The 25,369-nt window shown below is 38.7% G+C and overlaps 1 long non-coding RNA gene across 3 annotated transcripts in view; it reads left to right on the forward strand.

Moving 5' to 3' along the window:
• The window catches only part of LOC104005210 (uncharacterized), a 92,056-nt gene extending 67,556 nt beyond the window's left edge, over positions 1-24,500 (forward strand). The window contains exons 6-8 of one of the 3 annotated variants that reach the window (XR_010149754.1): positions 3,643-3,731; positions 13,493-13,650; positions 15,003-15,119. This is a non-coding gene — a long non-coding RNA (uncharacterized LOC104005210). Of the gene's footprint in view, positions 1-3,642; positions 3,732-5,380; positions 5,606-13,492; positions 13,651-15,002; positions 15,120-23,252 lie in introns of those variants that run through there. The other 2 variants (XR_010149755.1, XR_008546604.2) reach the window with 2 other exon arrangements.
• The last annotated feature ends 869 nt before the right edge of the window (positions 24,501-25,369 follow it).

Below are 25,369 nucleotides of genomic sequence, written 5' to 3' on the forward strand. Positions count from 1 at the left end.
AGAATCAAAAAGTGAAATCATGGTTGGAGGAGCTTGGAGTAGAGAAAAATGGAGAGTTGCTGATCAATAAGTATAAACTTTCAGTTATCCAAGATGCATAAGTCCTAGAGCTTGTGACTTTGAACACAAGCAAACAAATCCTTTTCCATTTAAGAAAACAATGTGCCTAGAGCTACCAATACTTGTTGTGTACTTAAAATTTATTAAAAGAGTGGATCTCTGATCTGCAGATCTCTGATCTCCTGTTAAATGTTCTTGCCATGAAAAGGGAAAGAAGAAAGAAAGAGAGAGGGGGGCAGGAGGGAGGGAGGAAAGAAGGCAGGCAGGAAAGAAGAAGGGAAGGGAAGGGAAGAGAAGGGGGACGGAGGGAAGGAAGGAAGGAGGGAAAGAGGGAGGGAGGGAGGGAAGGAAGGAAGGAAAGAAGGAAGGAAGGAAGGAAGGTAGGTAGGTAGGTAGGTAGGTAAAGCAAGCTAGTTCTATTAAAGCCTCAATGAGAGACATCAGAGGAGGTCCCATCAGGGACCCATGCTCTGAACCCACATGGCTTTCTTCTTTTAGACACATGGAGTGGTCTGACTTCCTTCCATCCATCCCCTCAACTCCTGTTTCAGACACCCACCAACACCTAAAGCTATATCATACATCAAAGATAGTCACATTTATTAATTCATTTTTTTCCTTTCCCCAGCATTGAACAATAGCTTTGTTTTCTATCTCTATGGTAAGAACCAGGAGAAGGTAAATGGGGTGACATCTTAAAATTCTAAGGTTTCCTTGTCCAAACAAACAAGCAAATAAAACACATGTACACACACACATACACACACACCACACACACACAACCCTCCTTTGTGTAGCTCCAAATTTATGTTTGCTTCATCAGGCATGTAGCGGCCTCCAAATTACTATTTGCTGTCATCATTAAAGTGCAATCTTAGTCTGAGCAGCAACAAAATAAATCTTTCTGTCTCCAAGATATTCGTTGTGATAGTGCTACCACAGCCATTTGTATTTGTTTTTGTTTGTTCCTCATAATCCCCTCTCAACTGCTGTTTTAAGGCAAGTAGGGGTATTATAGACCATTAAGTACTGGAAAAAGTCCTGGAGACATTCTCATTCATGAAGGAGGAATCTAAAACTCAGGAAGTACAAAGATTTAGCCTGAACACAGTTACACAATTATTAGCAACAGAACTGCTTTGAGACTCCAAGGTCTTAGAATGTCCAGTCCTCCCTCCAGATGGCCCCCATTGTTTTAGTTGACTCTGGCACAAATTGTTCCTTTCCTTGCTGATACAGCCTTCTACGGTACTCCTTGATCACTCTTGAAGAACAACTCCAGGGAGCACAGAGTAACTAGGTTCATATTATGTTCCTGGACATCTATTTGTAAACCAAAAAGTGACTGAGACAGACCTCTATCGATTAGAGGTTTATTTTGCCAAGGTTGAGAATATGCCTGGGAAAAAGAATCACAAGTCACAGTAGGATTTCTGGCCTGTGCTTTTTCCAAAGAGGGTTTGAGGTACTTCGATGTTTAAAAAGAAAAGAGCAAGCAGGAGGTGAAGGAAGCAAAAAAAAAAAAAAAAAAAAAAGGAGACAGGGCAGGCAATGAGGCAAGTAGTTACACTTGGGAACAAAAGGAAGGCAGGTTTTTTGTTTGTTTTTTTGCATGACTCAGTTCCCAAGCTTAACTTTCTCTTTGGCATAGTGAGTTTGGGGTCCAAAGATTTTATTTTTCTTTCACATATCTATCTCTTTTTCATTATCCCTTGTGTCTTCACTGTCCAGGCTGTCCAGGGCCTTCTCTTCAAGAACCACACAGACTATTCTACTGAAAAGAATCCTGGGAAACCCCAGGTCTCTGCTTTTGCCAAAACTGGCTACAGACTTCATCCCAGTATTTCAACATCCTTCACATCATTCCTGACTTTGAACACAAGCAAACAAATCCTTTTTCATTTAAGAAAACAAAGATGACAAACATGAGGAAGTATTAAATTCCAGAACCTTAAAAAGTTCTCCCAAGCCCTGTTTCCAATTAAGTTGAAGCCAGTTAGACTCTAGCTCTCCTCTTTTATCCTCAGGCTAGAGTTTCCCAAATTTCATCCTATTTTTCACCACCCTCTGCATTATAAACAGACATCTTCTCCTTCTTCAAGAAATCTCATTTCCCAATACATAGGCCCAAAGAAGAAATCAGGGCAGAAAAATCATGTGCTCTTATTAACAACCATTTCAACAATCTCAATGGGTACAGATGTTGTACCTTTTGATATTTTTCCCTCTCTTCACTAAAGAAAACTAGTAGTTTTTTCCTCCATCAATAGCATTTTAATAAAATATTTTTATTTTTAAAATATGGGGATGCAATATATTTCTGCCATAAAAGAACGTGTTTGAATTTCTTTAGACCATTATTTATTAAGTCTACTTAGCTGACTCTGGAATCTCTGGAACCTAGGACATTAGTGTATATTAGCATCCTAAACCATACATTCTTAGAAATGTTTGTCTAATATAAGGCAGCACTGACTTGCTTTAAATGTTTCTGGAATGCAACTCCACTCATCTTACCTACTCCTTCAGAAAATTATATCTCCAGCTGAAATGCTTAGCCTCATTTGTTTCATGTTTGCTATACACCGGGCATTACACTAAAAGAGATATTATCCTTTCCACTGAATAGACAAAGAAATCTGGATTAAGTAATATATTAAGGAGTTTTTTAATGTAAAAAAGAGAAATCTCAACTCACAGTAGCCTAAGCAACAAGGATTTTTTATTATCTCATAGAGCAAGAAATTTTGAGGCAGAGTGACTCTAGGGATGGTTAACTTATTAGCTCAATGACATCATCAATGATCTGGAACTTTTCCATCTTTTTGTTCTCCCATCTTCATCACTGCCACTTTGTCCAAGACCAGCTGACCTCACGAGCACAAGGATGCCATGCAGATATGACAATGTCCAACAAAACATGAGAGAGAAAGAGAGAGAAAGAATGGGTCTTTGGCATCTATTCAAATGTAGTTTTTTTTTTTCTATGAGCTTCTATAAGGAAAAAAATCAGACCCTCTATATCAGTTCTCACTGGATCTCAGATCTCAATAAAATAAATGACTTTCTTTTTTGGTTGATTCTTAATATTTTACTGGAACAGTAGTCCTTTCAGAAGCTTATAATCATGTTATTCAAATATCCTTTTAAAAATCTACTTAGTTATCACTACACAGTTGCTCTTCCCTCCCTTTCTATGATGTCCTCCTTCCCCCTACCTGAGCATCACAGAGCCTCTCCTCCCCTGTTGACCATAAGGCGATTCTTAGAGGAGGTCTTAGGATGTGCCAGTATATAAAAGAAAGTCTATAATTTTCATGAATTGAAAGAAGTGGGGCTTGATGGACACCTGGTCACTGGCTGGTTTAGCATTTCTCTTCCTCCTTCCCACAGTAAATTCTTAGTAACACAATAGGGTCTAATTTTAATTCTTAGTTTGGGGGCTAATTTTCCACAACATTGGCTGAGTTCTTTTAATGTCGAATTAGACAGACTTGCATCCCAGGACTGTGCCAGTCCAATCACTGTTGGGGGAAATGACTGGGAGCTGGGAATAGGGTCAGCTCTCCCTGCCTTTTTCAGATAAATGATGGCACACAAACAGGACTGGGACAGCCTCAGCAAGGAAGAAGTGGAGAGTGGCTGTGCAGTAAGCATCCGATAAATCCTCTGTAAGTATCTTATTACCTGGGCATTAAGTATACCAAGTTAGTTGATTCTTTGAAGTTCCATGGCTGTACCCTTCCATCTACACTTTTGTGCACTATTTTGAAGTCAAACTGGATATCTGGGTATCAAAGGAGAAGTCTTACTCTTCTAGGTCCTAAGCAGCGAGATAAATTCCAAGAAGAACTGCTGCCCATTAGAATTAGAAATATCACTAATAACTACTAGTATGAATTTATATTGTCATTTATTTCTTCAAGTTTTAAAGCATATCCCCATCTTAATTGTGCAGTTCTCAAAGGCAGTGTAGAAGTGAATAAGAGTTACATCAGGGACAAATATCCTAACCCAACTATTTGTAATTTAAAAAAAAAAAAAGTGACCTAGACCAACACCATTTTTTTCCTTGGTTCAATTCAAATGACCTGAAATGTATTGGCAGGATCCACAAAGATTTTGAGTTTTAAATATATGAAAGTCCCAGATGGTTTTATTGGCTCGACATTTTTCTATGATTTCATTTTGTCAGAGCAGCCACCTAAGAGCATAACTAACACTGATTTAAGTTGGCCCCTTCCAAACGCTTTGAAAAATAATTGAATAAAAAAGAACAAGGCCTTAATATGCTGATGTTTCATTATGAATTGCAAAATGATCCACATAGTTCCATAAAATTTCAGGGCCAAAAATAAATCACACAGCAGTGAATTGCAGACATTGATACACTTTATGCCCAAAAATTATTGGGTGAAAGATGGTTTAGAGATGATTTCCCCCACCAAAAAAAGAGAGAGAAAGAAATGATCCAGACATCCACTGGCTTCCAAATACTTTTACTTAGAGAAAAGAAAAAAGTATATATACATTAGTTATCTCTCCAGGTCCACCTGGCCATCTAAAACTGACAGTCTGAAAACCAAAGGGGAGTATTCTAGTGATAGCAGGAAATTAGAATTTTTGTGGGCTTTACACTTTTTCAGAGACATCTGCTTATAGTCATCCTTATGGTCTCACTATTTCCATAGTTTTAGAAGAACTCTTTTCAATTTTGGGGCCAAAGCATTTTTTTTCCTTTCTGCCAATCTGTATTTTTTAGAGAGTTAGCCAAAGTGCTAAATTAATATGAAATAGATGGCCAATCATAGTCAAACTGGGAGAGAGGACACATTTGCTTTCTCAGAGTCCCCTGAAGAGCTGTTTTTTCTCCCTTCTTTGTCTTTTTCCACTTTCGACTAGCCAATTTTGCCCTCTTAGCAAAATCTGTTCTTGAGAGGAAAGACAAAATACACACAGTGCATGCGTACAATTATGTTATTCATTTAGACTTTAGTCCAAGTGGATATTTGCATTTAAAACTTCTTTTCCAATAATTGTAAAAGAAAGGACTTTGCCTTCTCTGCAAAATAAATATGATCCAAATATCTCTGGATCTTACCAGTTTTGGGATACAGCATGTGACGTTAAATGTCATATCTCGGATTTCACAGGTCTTGCCCCCATCAGCTAATCAGGCCCCTAAATCTGCAAATATTTTTTCATCATCCCCATCATGCCTAGTGGCCTGCTGGACTTCTGTATCTTATGAACTTGTCCATCAGCCATGGTCACCACTGGGCAAGTGTTGTTTTCCACATTTTTCCATGCCCTGTTCTAGGTCCTCCTGGCCAGTGTTTTTTTTTTTTCCTCCTGAGACATTGCTGTGCCTGACATCCATCATAGCTGACGTGGCTGACCGTGACGATGCCAAAGCTGTGCTGAGACTATTCTCTCAATGGTCCCAAACTTGTCCATCCTTGAGGTACTTAGAGTGCACTGGCATTTGGTGGAGAGGAAATGGTTTTTCCTGTTATCAAGATACATGATTCCATCCAAGAATTCTAAACATGATGCCTGTATTGCCCTTATTTTTCTTCCTTCTGTGCACCCATTTACCAATTTCTCAAATTTCTTTAGTTTAAATAAATAAATAAACAAGGCCCATGTGGAAATCAATTCTTTGAATGAAGCTTTTGAGGGAGTGCTTTCTGTCCTTGGGGTATTTGTCATTTTGGAGGAAGACAAACATAAAACATATGAAAATCAATGTAATAAAGGGATTAATGTGTGGTTTTAGAATAGAAGTGCTGTTTGTAGAATAAAAAAGGAAACGATAATTTTTGGCTGATCAGGCTGAAGAGACTTCGAGGACAGAATTTTAATAAACAAAGAGAAAAGGACAGCAGCCCATGTAGAGTGGACAGAATGAATAGAGAAACCGAGGTGGGGAGAAGCACAGAGTGTGCCGGGCAGGCTGAGGACTCTCCTCTGGGGTCTGGGTTCACTGAAGGAAATACAACTAGAGGACCTGAGGTTTCCTCAGTGGAGCAAGAAATCATTTTCCACAGTATGCGCCATGCCCCCCAGCTCAATCACATTCAAACCTGATGATTCAGATCCAAAACTGTTTTAAAGACAATCTGGTTTTATGTATATTTCATGTGTATTTATTTATGTTGGAAAGAATGTGATCTTCAGATCACTGCCTAAAACGGGTTCTTGGTGATATTTTATATACTTGAGAATATAGATGTTTTCACTTCTTCTGGTAGAAAGGTATCAGTTAGAAAATGACAATAGCATGTAAGTAATGTGTTTTGCAAATGGCAGGTACTCAATGAATACTCAAAGAAAAGAAATTTCCATGAAAAGAAAAGACTTTGCTTAACTAGACCATAGTTGTAAAACTGGTTTTTAAGCTTTGTTCTTCAAAGGGACTATAGAGACACATAGGAGAAGGGCTCCTTCCTACACGCACACATACACATCCTTTAACTAGAAGATCTTCACTTTCATTTTTCTTATATAGGAGCTCTGAACAAGACTTCCTTAATAGAAAATAAGTGTTCATGGTTTAAAACTTTTGAAATATATTCTTACAATTATTGAATTAGTACCCCTGAAAAAAAGACAAGGAGTATTTTTGAAATTCTGAAGAAATTGTGATTCCAGGAGATTTGCTAATCTGATTAAGAAAGCTTCAAAGCATACTTTGGGAGGCTGAGGCAGGCAGATCTTGAGGTCAGGAGATCGAGAAGACCATCCTGGCTAACACGGTGAAACCCTGTCTCTACCAAAAAGACAAAAAATTAGCCTAGCCTGGTGGCGGGCACCTGTAGTCCCAGCTACTCGGGAGGCTGAGGCAGGAGAATGGCGTGAACCCGGGAGGCGGGGCTTGCAGTGAGCCGAGATTGCACCACTGCACTCCAGCCTGGGTGACAGAGCAAGACTCTGTCTCAAAAAAAAAAAAAAAAAAAAAAAAAGTGCTTCAAAGCAATAATGTCAAGCAAGGCAGAAAAACAAATATCATGGTGAGTAATAAGAATGATAAATAAATAAAGACGATTGTATAGGAAGTTCAAAAAAGTTGCAGAAAATAAAACATTCTAATATTTTTCCATTTTTATAAGCTGTTTACTAAGTAAAGGTTTTAAACAATTAAAACTAAATTTTAGATACTAACAAGTAAATACTATCTTATGTAATACTGATACTTCTTTGTATGGGGATTCATGAATAGGAATACAGAATGAAAGAAGAACATTTTTAGACAGAAAATATCTACTAGTAAGGGAATAATTACTAGTACTATACATCAAATGCTATTCTCAAGAAAATCTCTGAACTTGATGATAGAGATCTACGTACAGAGCATCTTATAAAAGTGTACTATAGACAGCCATATAGAAGCCTTGGTCAACACCCTTTTTGGCATGATTAGGAGAGAGGTAATAATACATTTGAGTGAGCAGAAGAAAGAGGCCTGGGAGAAGGATAAATTTTACAATAGGCGATACACAGGCAAGGTAAAAAGCAGATGGAAATAATAATCATATTAACATTAGGTTAGCCTGTGGGAAAGAATGTGGAAAAAGACATATAACCACATTGTAAGTTGGGATCATAAATAAAAATGAATATAGAAAAGAAAAAGAACTATCTTAGTAAAGGTTTAGCCAACTAAAGGATTGGCCCAAGTGCCAATTATTTTGGGAATTTAAAATGCAAATTTTTAATAAAGTTGCTATGGTTATTATATTTAACCAATAATCATGATGATTTATAGTTTTGTGGTGGGGGAGGGGGGCAGGGGTGGTCGTGTATTTGAGACAGGGTCTCACTCCGGTTGCCCAGGCTGGAATGCAGTGGCATGATCTTGGCTCGCTGCAGCCTCAACCTTTGGGGCCCTCACTACAGCCTCCCGATAGCTGGGTCTACAGGTACACACCACCACACCTGGCTAGTCTTTTGTATTTTTAATAGAGACAGGATTTCACCCTGTTGCCCAGGCTGGTCTCGAACTCCTGGGCTCAAGCAATCTGCCCATCTTGACCTCCCAAAGGGCTGAGATTACAGGTATGAGCCAATGTGCCTGACTAGTGATTTACAGTTAATGCAAGTATTTGCCATCTAACTCATTGTTAATAATGGAGTATGGTTATGTTGTATCAATTAGGAATTGTTTATTTACAGCATGTTAGTTGCTGTTCGTCTAAGTACCATAATAGACATAATAATTATGCTATTCTTGTGGCCTGAAAAGGTGAGTGATATTTATACTATGCTCTCTCTATAAGAAGCAACAAATAAGGGTAAGTAAATGCCGCTTTTGCATAACACTTGTCCTTGAGGATCTCTGGGTAACACTTCTCAGGTAGGTTGATAAGAAGAAGAATGAAATAACTTGTACCCATATTACGAATCTACTGTTGCATGTCAGGGTGCATTGATGTTAGAGATTTTATCAACAGCCTGGAACATTTGTTTACTGCTATGAAAGTGATCTATATCATCAAAGCTGGGCAAAGAAATAACTTTGCCAAGTTTTGTCAAGGAATATGGAGCAGAATATGAAGTTCTTTCATACAAAATAGAAGAAGAAGTCTTTTTTTTTTTTTTTTTTTTGAGACAGAGTCTCGCTCTGTCACCCAGGCTAGAGTGCAGTGGCGCGATCTTGGTTCACTGCAGCCTTTGCCTCCCAGATTCAAGCGATCCTCCTGCCTCAGCCTCCCCAGTAGCTGGGACTACAGGCACGTGCCACCATGCCCAGCTAATTTTTGTATTTAGTAAAGACAAGTTTTCACCATGTTGCCCAGGATGGTCTCCATCTCTTGACCTCGTGATCTGCCCACCTTGGCCTCCCAAATTGCTAGGATTACAGGCATGAGTCACCGCACTCAGCCAGAAAGAGTCTTTAATACAACCTTTATTGACTTTGGACAGAGTCTTCAACCCCCACCCATTCATTACCCTTTTTATTTGAAGACAAAACCCACTCACAGAACCATTTGGCATGCAGGATGTCATTCTGAATTGGCTCACTTGAAAAAACTTTTGGCCACAGGAGTTATGTAAACCTTTTCATTAAGGCCCTATAGTCCACATTTTAGATATTATTTTAAAACTATGAGACATTTCAGCCAAACAGACATTCTGGAACAAAAGACTGCAGATAAACAATGTGAAATTTTTTCCTTTGCTGGAGGAAGCGATTCTTTAGGCTGAAATCAAAAGCAACAACATTCTGTCCGTTTTTATGCAAGCCAAAATCTACAGACACCTGGAAACACCAGATAATGTTTTTAAAAGATCACTTCCCCTCAGATGACCTGAAAGTGAGATGTGGATTCATAATCCTTTGCTCACTCAAAGGCCTTATGAAAGTTCCCCTCCCTGACTTGAGGGCACAGGATGTGATAACACATCAGTTTCTCCAGAAGACCCAGTAATTCCACTTCTCCTTGAAACAGACCTATTCTCATCTAGTAAAACTAGTATTGAGAATTCTGATTTTATTTGTTTTTCTCTTACAGGCATTTATCATTTGGAGTTTCTAGCATTTACAGGCACAGAAATGAAAACTCAAAATTGATTGTCAAAAGATGATTTTTCACAGAGCCATGTGCATTCATTCCACAGTATTTACTTCTTAGTCAATCCAAAAAATAACTGTCTTCTCGTTGCAAGTTAAAGTTGAACACGATTAAGACTTACATTTTTAGTTTTATGCAAAATTTACATTTTTTTAAATGAACATTTTCACATTAAGTCTGAGAATAAGAGAAATTTTTTCAGAAAAATTGTTTTGTATTCTGTCTTTATGAAAGAAATGAATGTGCAATGCAAGAAAAAAGATTATATAAAAAAGTATAGAAATGTGTGTATGTGTTTCTGGAAAGGAAATAAATAGCTTTCATCAGATTCTCAAATATTTATGACTCAAAAAAGGTCAAGATAGTAATAAAGAGTTAGTTCATAATCATGTCCTTGGTTCTATTCTATTCAGCTCTCTAATATTAAGTTGAACCACACACAATCGCACACAAGTGTGTGATAATTTTTTACTTACAAAAACAGCAATTTCACAAAGCACAGTCTAATATCTTCAATGAATTTTAAGAAGCATGAAAAAGTAAGGAAGAATAGCTAATATGTTGGACCCAGAATCAAGTTTGAAAAAAATCTTGGCATACTGAGATATGGAGTAGAAATATATTACAATGAAAGACAACAAAAGTAAGCCAAAAATCCTACATGGAGCTGCATAAAACAAAATTTTTCAAGCATAGTGTAGCAGAGATATTTCAACATGCAGGTAAAAGAAACCCCAAGGACTTAAATGAGGACAAGCTCAGCATGAGATAACAACATGGCAGGGCTGCTAATGAACGAAAACAGTCTCAGCATTAGGCCGAGCCATTGACTTTCACTTAATACTCGCTGTATGCAAGACTTTGCATTAGGCATTTTAGATTTACTTTCTCATGTAATTTTCATAACAGCACTTTGAGGTAAATGTCAATGGCTCCATTTGATAGGTGATAAAACTGAGCACAGAAAAGCTGCATAACTTGCCCATAGTTAATAAGTGTTGGTGATGGAAAATGTAATAATTATTAATAATAATTTGCTGAAATGTATTGAGTTTTTCCTGATAACCAGGAACTATGGCATGTTCCTACATAATTTCATTTCTTACTGATATTAATACTTATAACAACACTATTAGGCAAGTATTATTATTATCGTTTTACAAATGAGAAAAGTGAGGTTCAAAGATTACATCTAGCTTGATAAAGGTCTTCAAACTCCAGCACCAGATATGAACCCAACAGCTTTAGAGAAAGTGTTCAAGCAGCTCCCATGATTGGGAAAGGTCAAATTCCTTATTATATGTATATCACCAAGTGGCTCTGCTTCTCTGATCTGATTATGACTGATACACACGTAGAAACCTATCTGTACTTAGGTTTACATAAAATTCTGGGAGATTATATGCCCACATATTAACAGCGCTTATATCTGAGAAATGGAATTCAAAATGCTTTCTGACTTTTGTCTACTCAAATGTACGCTCTAAGTTCTTAACAGGGAACATATGTTACTTGAGAGCTGATAATTTTAAAAATGAAAGTTATTTTTAATCTTCCTCATTACTGAGTTCATTTGTTAGAAAAATGTCATTACAACTGAACCCATGAATTTGAGCTCTAACGTGGTACTATAAGCACATGTGAGTTCCCCAATACTGAGACAAGTCAATAGATTGTGTGGGAAAGGATGGCAAAAACTAAATTCTGTATCTAAAAAGAAAATTAATAGAGCCAGAATAGTTATTTGCCTTGTAAATGTACAAGCCCAGTGAGACCACTTCCTTCTGCAAAGGCAAGGGGAAAGTTCACGCTGCCACCATGCTCCTCAGTGAGCAGGATCTGGGGCCTTCAGTGAGCATGATGCTGCCCTACAGGGCCCATCAGACCAATAGGGCCATGTACATGACCTGGGGGTGAAGGTAGTTACCTAAAGTGCCAGCTCTCCCTCCTCTGTGGAAGCAGACACGTGAAAGGCTGACTGTAGTGACATACACAAACAGATGCGCTCAAAGTTAGTGCTCAAAAGCAAACCATAAAGGAGAAAGTGAGGTTGAAAGAGATAATTAGGTAAGAAGTGCAGAGAGAAGTGGGAAACTAAATGTAGGCAAGAAATGGGGCTGAAACAGTGGAAGAGAGCAGTTGAGCAAGTTGGGGGTGAGGCAGGAGAAAGGGGAGGTGAGGAGGGTAAGTGGCAAAGAAAAATGCAGGGAAGAGAATGCTTTACCTCCCATCACGCAGCTTCTTCTGACCTGTGAGACGCCACCACCTTTTGTGCTTCTCTCTTGTCTTTTCCTTTTGTCTCTCACCCTTCCCGCCCGTTAGTTCTCTTCCCTTTGTCATTTTCTCTCTTCCTCTCTTTCTTCAAATTAAAATCCCTTTTGTCCTGTGAAGCCTAAAAATGACATAAATCGGGAAAATAAGAGGCTATAGAAAGAGAGGAAGGGGAGGAAAACAGTAAGGAGGTTATAGAATTCTACCACAAGCTACTAATGAATTAAAAGTATGCAAATGGAACTGCAAATAAAGAAGACACATAATGCATAGAAGCTTAGGGAGGGCATGGGAACTCCTGGCACCAGTTTAACTTTGTTTGTCTAGGGTTCTGTCACATAGTGGAAAGATTATAGTCATCATTTGGGCTGAGTTAGACACATTCATGAGCATTATGTTTAATGAAAACAGAAGCATAATTGAGGCCTGAATCTCCTGTAAAAAGAAAACATTAGAATACACATATACACACATACTTTTCAAAAAAATATAAGATTATGAATTAGAGCAGGAGTCAGTAAACTACAGCCCAAGAGTTAACTCCAGTGCCCCCTGTTTTGGTACAGCCAGTGAGCTAAGAATGATTTTTATATTTTTAAAGGACAAAAGAAAAATTAAAAGAAGAATATTTTGTGACATATGAAAATGATGAAATTTCAGAGTCCATAAATAAAGTTTTATTGAAAGAGAGTCACCCCACTCATTTACCTATTGTCTGTCTTTTACTCTACTGCTTTTACTGTACAATGGCAGAGTTGTGTAGTGGTGACAGAGATTGCATGTCCCATCAATCACAACATATTTACTCCTGGCCCATAACAGAAAAAGATTGCCAAGCCCTGACTTAGGGCATTGCTTACTGAAAGGAAAAAGTACACTTTCCTACTGATGATCAAATGGTTGGGAAGTCACCCCTCTGTGTCCCTCTTAGACTTCTCACTCTCTCTTCTCTATTATAGGATTGTCCCAGAAAAAAAGAGCTTTATAGGTGTGTTAGTCTTTTTAATTTTTAAGGATTTTTTTTTTTTTTTGCCCATAAACAGCAGTATCTCAGATTATCATATTCGGTATAATCTCTATTTGTTATAAACAAATAAATAAATAGAGATTATACCAAATAGAGATTTATATAGAGATTTTACCAAATACAGATGATAATCTCTGTTTGGTAAATAAATAAATAATGTCAAGTACATCTCATTTTTTGATTTTCATGTTTACTCTTTTATTTCTGGAGGTGACTTACCAATAAACCAAAGGAAAAAGCATCTTTTTCAGATAAACACCCAAGGCTGTAATAAAAATAAGTCTCTTCTTAATTGCTCAACTCATGATCTAGATTTTCTTAAGTGACAAAGATCCTTAATGAATATCAAGCAAAATATTATGTGAGTGAAAATCCATGATAGCCCTCACAAGAATCTTGGGATTGTCATACTCAGATTTGGAGGAATGTTCATGCCCATTCAACATTGCTGGGTAAATTAGCCACCATTTCCACATAGAAAGTTTCTATAGAATTTTTAGAAACAGAAATATTTTTGTAACTTTGAAAAAATGTCATTTAACTGTGTGCTTTTGTATAGCTTACAAGTGTGCGAAGGAGGTCACAGAAATCACAGAAATAATGCACACTTAAACTGACAGATGGTCTTTTCTGAAGCCTAGTTGATACTTCACTACAACTTCTTATGAGTTAATCAGGAAACGTTCACTCAGCGCATACTCTCAACTAGAGCAGTATGTAAGTCATATTTATTTTCTTTGAAATGGTAAAGATTCAACATTACTGCAACTTCAGCATTAAATACTTTCAGAGTTACCCTTATAAAACTTCCCTTTTTATTATTAAATTCATCAGGTTTCAGGCAGGGAAACTATTGTTTCCATAAACAATCAAAATCAAAGCACAATAGTGATATCAGAAAATGACAGCCAAGATCTTTTTTTGTTGTTGTTCTATGTATTTATTTGTCTGGGGTTTTTTTAGATTGATTGCTTTGTGGCATTCACTTTTTAGAATATTTAGATAAGTGAAGTAGCAGATCTATTAAGCAATATCAAAATAATCAGAATTATAAAAATCGTAAGTGAAGCTAAAGTGAAAGGCCCAGACACTGTTTTACCCATACAGGTGCAAACTGTAATCCTGCTAAAAGCCAAGTCACCCCATTAACCATCAACCTTCCAATTAGAGCTTTGGGGTAATCTTTTGTAATTGCTGCAATATTTAAAAGTAACTGGTAATTATATAATTTATAAAAGTATCTGTTCATTATGACAAAGCCACTCAGGGGAGACAAGGAGTACATGTAATGTAATATAACAGGTTGATTGTATAAATGGTTCAGCCACTTTACTGCTATTACTGTATGCTGAACAATAAGTAATCGTTCAGTTCAGTCTAAAGCTCATCACAGTGTGCCTACCTCTTACACTGCTGGTTCAGGTCTTTCTTTTGAAGAAAACTGGTTGATAATGTATAATATGTCAGAATGCAAAATAAAAAAAATATGGCTCTACACACTTATTTGGAAGTAGTGTGAAACAAGCTTGCATCTCAATCCATCAAGAAGAAGATTGCTTCCCAAATGGGGTTGGTGCTGTGAATTAAGAGCAAGTAGCAGTAGACAGAAAGGATGTTGCTGTAATTTGAGAGGCTCACCAATGGCATTGGTGCTCAGCTGTTGACTCTGCGTGGGGGTGGAGGGGTGGAGGTGGTGATGATGTCCCATTTTATGTAGAAGTCATATCCAACTTCCTTGTTACTGTTAGTCCAGCTACAGGCTTTACAAGCCTTAGAATTGCAGTGTGTCAATTACAATGGATATTTTCAAATTTGACATATACTGCTACTTCTATATTTTAAAATACATATATAAGCTTCATTACAAATTGATATTATTTTTTATTGTTCAGACAACCATATGTCCACAATGATGTAAAATAATTCTTAAAACTTAAATGGAAGAACAATTATCCATTATCCTTTTGCAAGCTTCCCTTTAAGCCTAACGGCTTCATAAATTACATTAAGGATTAGTGTAATGTAGATAATTGCAAGGTATTATTTTAACTGGTTTTATTATTTTTTAGGTATGATAAGCCCAACAGGTCAAGAGGTGATTGCCATTGAAATGACACTTTGTTGATCACAGTTCCCAAGCAGACAGGCATGCCACACTCTGCAGGACCACACGGGGAATCACTGGAGTGAGTAGGGGGAGAGGGAGAGGGAAAAACTGTGGGCAAGAGCCTTTACTATGGTTTCTTCCGGAAGGAATGGAATAGGCAGGGTATGCAGGCTTAGGATTGGCTAGTTGAAATAATTTCAGCAGGCTCTGGGGCAAAGGAGCTGCCCTTTGTTGTCTGGTATCTGAGCCTGGAGTCATTAGGGCAGGTGGATAGTGGTCCAGGGTGTGAGAGCCCAATAAAGAAGGTTGTTGGATAGTTGGAGCTGTGAGCTCTGGAGTAGTTGATTCGTTCTTGAAAAGCATGCTTGATGCAGAGTTGTTTACTGTCTATAGGAATTGGCTGATCTTGAGAGGGGCAGCAAAGTCCCAGATGTCAAAGTATCAGAACACAAAAAATGAAAAACACGGTTAGTGCAAGTATTCACTTATCTTTATTGCAAAGTGTTGAATACATTTCCTTTTACTATGAAAAAATGGCTTTGATTCTTATTACTACTGATAAGATTGAAACAATTCAGTGCAAATTTTTATATTGCCTTTCTTCTCCACAAATTCTTTGTATTTTCCATCATTTTTATCTCATGTCTCCTGACTCAGAAGAATCATCTCTACTTTAATTGTAAACATTGGTCTTCATCTTACTGCTTTAATGCCAGTTCTAAAGCAAATCTTCATGAATAATTCTCTCTCCATGTATATTTTGAGTTTTCTAATTTTTTTTATCTCTACAGTCCCATGCTCCCTGCCTGTAACATATTCAGACCTTCTCTATTTTAAATTCATTTTGTCTATAGAGGGTTGCCCATCAAGCAATCACCGTAGTACTGGCTTTTTCTTCACTGTCACAATTCTTGAAATTAGTCCACATTCATGGCCTCTGAGGCCTCAGTTTCATTCCTTAACCCCTTATCTTATGGTATGGCTCCTGCTCCACATAGATTTCTCTTTTATTGTTATCAAAGCCAGCGATATTTGTCTGCAGGATTTAGTACCATTGGCCTCTTGCTTAAACTGCCCTTTTCTCTTCAATATTGTGGCATCAAATTATCTCTGTTAAATGGTCCGGTCACTTCTAGTCTCCTTTCATGGCTTCGCTAAAGCTCTCTACTTTTCTTAGAGTCTCTTTCTTAAGTCAAAGTCACACTGCCAGCTCCCCCCACTGAACCTTTGTCCCTAGATTCCTCCTCGTGGCCTTGAACTCAGTCTAACCCAATCCAGTGTCAGCATCCTCTCATCCCAGTGTGCTCCTTCTTCTGTCTTCACTTTCTAACACTGTTCTCATTGCCTTTTGGTTCAAAATATTAGAATCACCTTTATATCCTTCAAATCTATTGCTTGCCATATTATACTAATTGGCAAATCTTGCCTGCTCTGTCTCAATGAACATTCTTACTTTTACTTCTTTATTTCTAGGCTCACAGTCATTATCCTTGTTTGAGCTATTATTTACTCTCCTAAGTTCCTGATTTGCCTGTATGTCTTCAGTTTCTCCTCTGTTAGTCGTAGTCTTTATGGGATGTTTCAAATGCCAAGCATGCATACAGGCTCCCCATTTGCAATTTGCCATTTTCAGTTCCTACGAGGATAATTTTGTTATGCTTCCCTTGCCCTAGCAGACAGTCTTTATAAGAAATCAACCCTAACTCTCAGACTACTGATACTGGAAAAATTATCAGTGAAAATAATAAAGCCAGTAATTGTAGTGTCTAAGTCCGCAGGTCATTGAATAATTCATGTAACCTTTACTCCTCTTTCCCTTTCATGCCTGCTTATAACAACAACCTATATAACAGTAGCAACAGGCAACTCCTGGATTCCTGTTCTGATTTCAGTTCAGAAAAGAGTGGACTTGGCCTCCCCTCCTTATTTGTTAGTATTAGAGTGGCACTGGTTATCCCATGATTGGACTGACCAATGAGTAAGTAGACAGAAATCATTTAAAGTGACATTCCATCAACTCTGAAGAACCTGGAACCATGAACTAAAGAAAAAACTGAGTTGGTGTCTCTGGAGTTTGGGCTCCCACCAACAAAGTCCCTGCCAATCACAACCTTATTTTGGCTGTAATCCAGATGTCAGAACAGCAATAATGGTGCAGAAGAAAAAGAGGTTTTTCTCAGAGTAACCTTCATGGTCTGCTGAGGACATAGCCAATCCTTTCTCTCTCCTTGACAGAAATGGTGTCCTTTTGTAACCAGGGTCCCTTAGTTGCAAAATATACATTACTACTTGCTTAAGTGATAGGTGGTTGGGGTTCCTAGTTTTGTCTCTGGCAAATCTATAAAGAAGAAAAGTCAACCACATGGCCCAGAGGTAAGGGGATCAAGGAATACTCTGACATAGCCCTCATTCTTTGCAGCTTATTATGTAGTTGGAGAAAGGACTATGCTTCATGGTACAGACCACTCTGGGGCCACATTGATGTTCCCTGTTAATCTACCCTCCACACTGCCTTCTGAAAACCCTGTAGCAATGCTCATATTGCTACTCTGGGGGGTTTTCTCCAAGAGTGCTCTCAACTTAACTGTAACCACTTGACCGTAGTATTCAAGGCCCTTCCTAGTATAATCCCAATATATTTCCCTGCTGTAGCTCCCTCTAAACTGGCCTTTTCTTTAGTGCATTCTGTCTACACTGCTTCTATATCTTTACTCATATGGTTTCTCTCCCTACTGCAATCCCTTGCCTTACTGGCTCACACAATATTTATTTAGTACTTAATGTAGGCCAGGAACTTTGCTATATGGTAGGAATTCAAATGAGTAAAACCAGCATAGTCCCCATCCTTAGGCAGACTACAAGACAATGGGAAAGACAGACATTAGTCAAATACCACGGATTTGTTTAAATTACAACTCTAATAAGTGCAAGCAAAAAAAGACACACAGAGCTACAAGAATGTTTAGAATGGGAATTTGACATAAGTGCCAGGAAAGAGAAACTGAGAGCTTGGCAGTGTAGTTGCAGCACAGTACACACTGGGTCCTGCTGCCGAAATCCTTCTGACCCTCCGGAACCTCTCTGGAGCTCTTCTCTGAATCTCTTCAGTAAGATCACACTCTTGTTGAATCCATCCCAGACTCTGTGTATACCTTTCCTATGGCCCTTCTCCTACTCTACTTCTTCTCTGATTTTACTTTTAGATATTAAGCAATGCAAGGTTAGAGACTCCAATATCCACATCTTTGTATTTTTTTGCCATTTCCTAGAACAATGCCTTAGATACAGGAGGTGATCATTAACTATTTACTAAAGGAATGGCCTTGTGTTAGTCCATTTTCATGCTGCTAATAAAGACATACTCAAAACTGAGCAATTTATAAAGGAAAGAGGTTTAATTGACTCACAGTTCCACATGGCTGGGGAGGCCTCACAATCATGATGGAAGAACAAGGGACATCTTACATGGCAGCAGACAAAAGAGAGCTTGTACAGGGGAACTCCCCTTTATAAAACCATCAGATCTGGTGAGACTTATTCACTATCATGAGAATAGCATGGGAAAGACCCAACCCCATGATTCAATTACCTTCTACCAGGTCCCTCTGATGACATGCAGGAATTATGAGAGCTAGAATTTAAGATGAGATTTGGGTGGGGACACAGCCAAACCATATCAGGACTTAATTTCTCCAAAATGTATCTATATATGTGCTCTGATGACATTTTCATGAGATTAATAAGAAAATACTATGGAAAAAGAAAATGATGCAACAATCCATAAAATAGCCAAGCAATCTCTGAGCTATTGAGAACTGGTTAAGCATCTATAGGTAAAGAAATAGAAACATATTAACCACATGTATATGTGTGTATGCATATATATGAATATATGTATACGTATATGTCTGCATGCATTGCATGATTGTAAAAAGCACATTCTTTGGAGTCAGACAGTCTGATTTCAAATGCTGGCTCTACCAATTGTCAGTTGTATGACCTTGAGAAAATTCTTCCTAAAATGGGAGTGATACTAACAGCACACTTCACAAGATTGCCATGGAGGTTAATTATGTAAAGCATTTAAAACATATTTCACATTGACATATGCCTCAAGAACGTGTCACAGTCCTCATTCATCTGGGAGAAGTTGGCTGGCTGCTCCTTAAGTTCTGTCTTCCAACTCCCTAGAATCAGGCTTAGGCAACCATCAGGGTCTGGCAAGGCCAGATTCAAAATAGAGGAACAAATTGTCACAGAGAAGCCACAGGATGGGACAAGGAAGCAGAGCATTCGAGCCAGACAGAGGTGCGTTCAAATCCACCTCGCCAAATTATTTCAGCTCTCAGAACCTCGGGGTCCTCATGTGTAGAATTGGGATTGTGGTGGAATTTGAGAATAAGGTCTGGCCTTCAGGGTGTAACGTCCAAGTACCTGGAAAAGCCCTTTCCTCTAAAATAGCCTCCTCAGAGTCCTCAACAAAGTGAGACATTCCTTTTTCAGAAACTAAGATTGATGCCATGATAACTTGGTCAAATGTTCCCTTTATATCAAGGTATATAGAAATTCTATTGTTTAGGAAACAGGATACTCGGTGGTACAGATTCATTGCCTGTTTCTCTGAATAAGAAGGCTGTTTCTTGCTGTCTACTGGAAAAGTTCCATTACATCCAGGGAAACTACTCATTGTTTTTACTTTCATTTGCCAAATTCTCATGTTAAAAATTTTTAATTAAAACAAGTTCATACTTGTCTATTAACAAACAGAAAGTTTGAGCAATTCTAGAATTCCAAGAAATACAACCTTGCTCTTGGCCTCCAAATACCACTTTTGAAATATAGAAATTTGGGGGCATGTTTTTAGGATGTCTCACAGTACTCCAGCATTATGTTTCTGCTTAGACTTTCTCTGAGAGCCTGCCCATTGTCAGTGGCTGCTTTTCTAAGACAAAATATCCTTGACCTCAGTGTGACCTTTCATATGTAGAGAACAGATAGAATCCAAAAAACCTCAAAGAAAAAAAATTTGACTTCATAAACTCACACTGTCTGTGAGAAATTAGGCAAACCTGGAGTGACAGGAGTATGTGCTAACTTTCACAACAGTTACTTGAAGTTCTGGAGCAGACACATCATGCTTTCAAAGTTCATCACTTTACAGTATTTAAAATGCCTGGAGTTAGATCTTGACACCTTTTGTGGTACATGCTGAGTTCAGCAGTTTAATAGAGCCATAGGTATTGATTTTGATCTTTCCATATTTTTAATGTCATCTTGATTTGGATACATGGGCTCAGATATGCTGAAATTGATTAGGACTGATGTTAAGAAAAATTATTAAGGCAGCAAAATGTATTTTCATTGGCCTCTGCACCTTTCCATCGGCATCCTTTCTCCCATGGCAGCTGCTTACCCAGCCATTTTCCCAGTGCTTTCATGATGGCTGGGGCCGCCATCCATGCTGTACCATTCTCCCTAGAAAAGCCCCCATGTTCCAGCTCAGTGAAATTTACCTGTTAGCTGTGGCCATCTCCCAGCCCTCGCTTAGTTGACAACTTGCAACATTCATTCTAATGGGTTAGTGAGTACTAAGGTCTTAATGAACTATCTTTACCCCTTCCTGGAATACTCTTCATTTCTCTTCTTGAAAAATTCAACTCATTCAACTTAAGTGTAATTTCTTTGAATTTTTCCTGATTTCTCCTAGGAATAATTAGTTGATCTTATTCTATGTTCCCACAATACTTTCTACAGGTTGTCTATAATTTTTTTTTGAGACAGAGTTTCGCTCTTGTCACCCGGGCTGGAGTGCGATGGTGCAATCTCGGCTCACTGCAACTTCCGCCTCCCAGGTTCAAGTGATTCTCCTGCCTCAGCCTCCCAAGTAGCTGGGATTACAGGCACATGCCACCACGCTTGGCTAATTTTTGTATTTTTAGTAGAGATGGGGTTCCACCATATTGGCCAAGCTGGTCTCGAACTCCTGACCTCAGGTGATCCACCCGCCTTGGCCTCCCAAAGTGCTTGGATTACAGGTATAAGCCACTGCGCCTGGCCACTAATTCTTATAAGACTTTATTATTTTATTATTTTGGGGATTGTGTGTCCTCATTTCCCCCATTAACTCTGAGATTTTCAATGGCTGGAAACTCAGCATATTTGTCCCAAAGTTTCCAAGTTAGCCCCTTAGTACTTTCATAGCAAATACTTATTGAATAAATAAATGATTATAATAATGTGAATTTTAAATCCTCTTTAGTTCTTTCAAAATATTCAGTCTTTGAGAGGTAGGAGAGAAAACAAAGTGGCATCAATCCCCATTAAAAGATGCTTTTGAGTAGACCTTTTTCCTGTAATACCAACCTGAGGACAACAGCATGTTCAAAGTCAGCCAGTTGTGCCACACATACTTTATCAGTAACCCTTGGAAATGACACGGCCCCTAACTGCTTTGTTGCAAGCCTGTTTCACTGACCAGAGTGATTCCATATCATTTTTTACTTTCATGCCAGAGAGAATCTAACTGCACGATATTCCCATCCAAGGACTTGGTATCCCAAGTTCTCTGTGAGTAAACAATATATTCTTAAAGAGACAAAAATAATATATTTTAACATGAGACCAATTCATTCGCTGAATCTCTTCTTTTTCTGGAAAATGATGACAATTGGTGATTCTAAACTCTGACCAGCCAGAGGGAAAAATATCTGGCCCTGAGCAGGCCTTTCTTTGGTGCCTCCCCTCGAATCTTATCATATCAGCAGCCACTTGCACCACTATGTAGTTTAGGCTATGACCAAAGACATTACATGGACTAAAGTTACACTTTGAACATAAATGATAAAAATTCATGTCAAATTAGATATTCTTATCATTCATACAGATGTGATTACCTCCAGGATAACAAGAAACAGAAGGATAATACATCCCCATCCTTCATTATCAAAATTGCCTCACTTCATGTTTTAACATGAGAGTAAAAGCATGGTGAAAGATGTCTGTTGTGGTACTTACTGTATAATATCTCCTGTTGCTCTGGAAAACCATGCTAAATAGCTATTTTTGTCATTGTTGTTGTTATAGTCCCAAATAGATAATCACAAACATAAGATCTAGACTTTTGTGGGAAGCTGGACATATGCTGAGTTAAGCCATGAGAAACAGATCATGTTGATAGCCTCCGAATCATTTGCTTTGACAGATATATTTGTATAATTCCTAGATATTTACAGAAACAAATATAACATGGTGAAATGTGCAATATTTGGGATTGTGGTTAAGAAAAATATAACATATATCAAACAAAGGAGGAAAAAATTGCCATCTGGCCTTACCAACGTACTCTATCTAAAACCTACCTTTTATTTTCTCTGCTTATTTCTCTCCTGTTCTGGATGTCTCTCTTTAATTACTGTCTTTACACTTTTTTAGTTAGCTCTCTTGTTATCAAATTCCATATGTTTATAACCTTTTGCCTGAAATACTACTGCCTGGGTTTCTTACATCCCATTTTCCATTTTTTAAAAATTATTCCAGCTACATCCTTAATCCCATCCTCCCTAAATTTATGTAGAACCCTACCACCTATTAACTTAAATAACTGCCATGTTTTTTCTCTCCTGGCATCTTCTTCGCCTCAAATATGAAGATGGCTGTGTGAGTGGTCAAAGGGGCCCACAACTCATTGGCCATGTATAGAATTTTGTGCAAGTTCAACTTAAATTTCTGAGCTTCAGTTTTTCTCATCAGTTTAATCTATCTTGTTTGCTACAGCTCAAGTAAGCAAACATAGACTAAAAGTAAGTGATAGAAAGTAGTGCCCTGTCAGTACACCCCTGACCTGTTTTATGGGAGCTTCATCCTCATCAAATGCTTTCAAAATCCCTCTCTAGTTGCACAATGCTCCATGACCTATGCTTCCTGCCCATCACCCACCATGCCACCATGTTTCTCCCTTTCCCCTCTAGCCCACTGGAGTGGATCTGTGTTCTGTGAGATTTCTGAAAGTGGCATCTATGCCAGCGTTGCCCACTGTTGCCTTCCAAAGGCTGTCAGGATTCCAGTGCCCAAGGCAGGAGAGTATCCATGCCCCTGGCAGGGTTGCTGATTGCCAAAGCCACAGTTGCTTGAAGCAACAAAAAAGATGCCTCTGTCTCTAATGTCAGAAAACTCATCACCACTGCTATCGCCGATGCTACTGCTTCTCTTACAGGGACCACCCATTCCCAATGCTGTGGACAGTCTGCATGCCAAGGCTCCGTGGGAATTTTGGAGAAGCAACTGTTTTAATTTCCATTATCTCTGTTGGTGCAGTCCCTACACTAGGATTTGGCAAGCATCATGGTAATTGAACCAAGGACCATCCAGCAGACACCAAGCTGTCATTGGACTCATTCCTATACAACCTTCACAGAGGACATTTTGACCCTTTTTCTTTATGAGAAGTGCCTCTCCTCAGGCTCACTCATTCTCAGGTAAAGAGCCCTTTCTCACATCCGGTCTGTTTGTTTTCCGGGTGTACAAAGCACGCACATTCCTCAATCCAAGTTTAGGTTCAAGATGTGACTCTTGCTACATGTAAATTACAAATAAGAATCTACTTTGTGAGGCTGGGCGTGGTGGCTCACGCCTGTAATCCTAGCACTTTGGGAGGCTGAGGTGGCCAGATTGACTGAGCTCAGGAGTTTGAGACCAGCCTGGGCAACAGGATGAAACCCCATCTCTACTAAAACATACAAAAAATTAGCCGGGGGTGGTGGTGCTTGCCTATAGTTTCAGCTCCTCGAGAGGTTGAGGCAGGAGAATCGCCTGAACCTGGGAGGCAAAGGTTGCACTGAGCCGAGACTGTGCCACTGCACTCCAGCCTGGATGACAGAGTGAGACTCCATCTCAAAAAAAAAAAAAAAAAAAAAACTACCGTGTGGTATTGAGAATTAAATGAATAGTGTGTGTATATTGTGTGCAATGCATTTGGAAAGGCACCTGGGGAGAAGGAAGAGGGATTCAAGGGAAGAGGCAGGAAGAAGCCCCAGAGCTGGTGTCTGAAAGGTGTCACACCATAGCCTTGATGCATGACAGAACTCCAGGATGCATGTGTAATGCACAAGAGGAAACTTCAGGGAGAGGGTTCACTCCAAGATAAAATGGCTGTTTGGTGCAACTATGAGTGCTGGGCCAAGCCTGCCGCACTGACTTTCCTCATTTAAGCGTGACCCAGGAAGAGCAAGAAAGTTATCATATTGGGAAGATTCTTGAAGATGGGTCCAGAGACATCCCAGTGATGAACTGCTTGGACCTACCTGAGCCCAAAGTGAGAAGTTGCACATCCCAGGAGAACGAAGGAAAAAAATCTCCAATTAAAATTACATTTTTCTTTTTCTTGGAAAAATAAGACTTTGAAATAGGAATTATATAGTTATAAACAATATTTATCATCCCCCCATAAAAGAAAAATATTATCAAAATAATCTATCTCTGCAGCCTCAGTTCCTTCAATGTGTCATTGGTGCCACATTACTCCATGCTCATCAGTTTATTGAAACTGTGGCCTCAAGGTTCAATGATGGACAACAATTCCATGAGGACAATATCCTGTTTCCTACCTTGTTCTATGCAACCTCTTCGCATAATATGCTGCTGCTCTTCCTGGAGCCTCTACCACCTTGCTAAAACATTTCTCTTCCCACTGCTACTTTTCTACTCTGTCAAGAATATCTTTTTTTTTTCCTCTTTGAACAATTATTAATCTCTTGGCAGTTTCTTCAATCATGTTTCATTCTTGCCCATATCTTTGACCATAATTCCTCCTTCCACACCATACTTTCCCCTAGATAATCTTTTCTACCATCAGCCTCTAGTTATCACCTCTATCAGTGGTTCTCAAAATTTTTAATACATTATGCTGGGCCCTGTGGCTCACGCCTGTAATGTTAGCACTTTGGGAGGCTAAGGCAGGCAGATCACTTGAGGTCAGGAGTTTGAGACCAGCCTGGCCAAAATGGTGGAACCCCATCTCTACTAAAAATAAAAAACACAAAAATTAGCCAGGTGTGATGGTGCAGGCCTGTGGTCCCAGCGACTCAGGAGGCGGAGGCAGGAGAATAGCTTGAACCAGGGAGGTGGAGGCTGCAGTGAGACACGCATTGCACTCCAGCCTGGACAACAGAGTGAGACTCTATCTCAAAAATAACTTTTTAAAAAATACATTAAAATAACAAAAAAATATTTTTAACAGAAGGATTTCTGGGGCCCATCCTCCAGAAGATGTGATCGGATATATCTGGAATAAGGCCCAAGAATCTTCATTTTTACAAACATCTCACGAGAGGC

This window comes from Pan troglodytes, chromosome 13 (genome assembly GCF_028858775.2).
Source record: "Pan troglodytes isolate AG18354 chromosome 13, NHGRI_mPanTro3-v2.0_pri, whole genome shotgun sequence".
NCBI lineage: Eukaryota > Metazoa > Chordata > Mammalia > Primates > Hominidae > Pan > Pan troglodytes.